The 1,340-nt window shown below is 57.5% G+C and overlaps 1 non-coding gene across 1 annotated transcript; it reads left to right on the top strand.

Moving 5' to 3' along the window:
- The first annotated feature begins 1,001 nt into the window (after window positions 1-1,001).
- Window positions 1,002-1,083, top strand: TRNAS-UGA. The gene has a single exon. It is a non-coding gene; the product is annotated as a tRNA-Ser (tRNA).
- Window positions 1,084-1,340: the final 257 nt, after the last annotated feature.

Raw genomic sequence — 1,340 nt, 5'->3', positions numbered from 1 at the left:
ACCGAATAAAACTGACTAGAATACAGTGAGGGGAACATTATTGTTACCTTATCCTAAAGGAGAACAGATGTGAGCTTTAACCCTCAGAGGGTCGTATTCGGCCTCGATCCTGAAGGTCTCATTTCTTTCGTGTGAGAGTCTGTCTAAATGCACTAGTTTATGCCCTGGGAACTCACGTCCGTTCATAGAATTCAGAGAGAAGTCCGTGGTTTTAGGGTTTCCGACGTTTCCATAAAACGGGATCTGGTCCGAGTGCGCCCTTCCTTTCCCACTCTGGTAAACCAGAGAGTCTCTGACCCCAGAATCGACCCTATTAGTTTGGCCAGATCTATTCCAACATTTGCGTGTTTTCATTTCCTTTTTGCGCCTCTGTGCTGCGCGGGACGGGGCGCGGGGCCGAGCGCGGGGCCTTGGGGACCGCGTGTGTCCGGAGCGCCTCGGTCCCCTCGGAGCCACCTCGCGTCCCCACCCAGGACCAGCCGAGACACCCCTCCCTGAGGGGTCGCAGACCTCCCCGCCCGGCTTTTGCCGTCCGGACGGAACCTAGGCCCCCGCCTCCCTCTCCGCCCCAGCGCGGTTTTAATGGTTCTTCTGGAAGGACGAGTAAGTCGAAGGCCACCGAAGAGTCCTGATTGTAGATTTTAGCTCCGGCAGCAAACGAGACGGTCCTCACTGCCCACCACCCCTTCATTTGCGAACTCGAACTTGTTCAGGGCTCACTTTCAGTGCGGCTCGCCTTCCACGGGTCCCCGGCACGAGGTGTGGCCGTGGTCGCCGCGGGCGGCCGCAGCCAGAGGACGAGCCCCAGTGCCCAGGGCACTTGACATTCAGCCTGTAATTGCACCGCGACATCCCGGCTGGTTCTCGATTTTGCTCGGGATGGGCTCCTTCATTTTTCAGGGAGAGGCCGGGTTGAACCCACTGTGGCCGGACCTACCAGTGGCGACACTCCCCGCGACCCCCAGTGCTTCATGCCAGCTGTTTAGGGTGGTGATGAGCAGGTAGTCGTGGCCGAGTGGTTAAGGCGATGGACTTGAAATCCATTGGGGTTTCCCCGCGCAGGTTCGAATCCTGCCGACTACGGTTTTACCAGGAACCAACCCAGGTTCCCAACATACCAGATTGTTCCTCAACGCGTATCCCGCACCTGCACCCGAAGGTAGGAGAGCCCACGCCTTCTGTGTCCGAAGACGCTGGTGGAAGCTACGCAGGGCAGTTCACCCGACTTCATGAGATGCCTCAGATCACAGACTCCCAGCCCCTGGGCTCTAATAGTACACGAGGACTCCCCTTAACCACTCTCCGCTCCAGGGATGGTACAATTCATAATGGGTAATTTT

The sequence above is a fragment of the Ailuropoda melanoleuca genome, chromosome 5 (genome assembly GCF_002007445.2).
Source record: "Ailuropoda melanoleuca isolate Jingjing chromosome 5, ASM200744v2, whole genome shotgun sequence".
Lineage (NCBI taxonomy): Eukaryota > Metazoa > Chordata > Mammalia > Carnivora > Ursidae > Ailuropoda > Ailuropoda melanoleuca.
The sequence above is the reverse complement of the archived record's forward strand: the minus strand, read 5'-3'. Positions and strand labels throughout refer to the sequence as shown.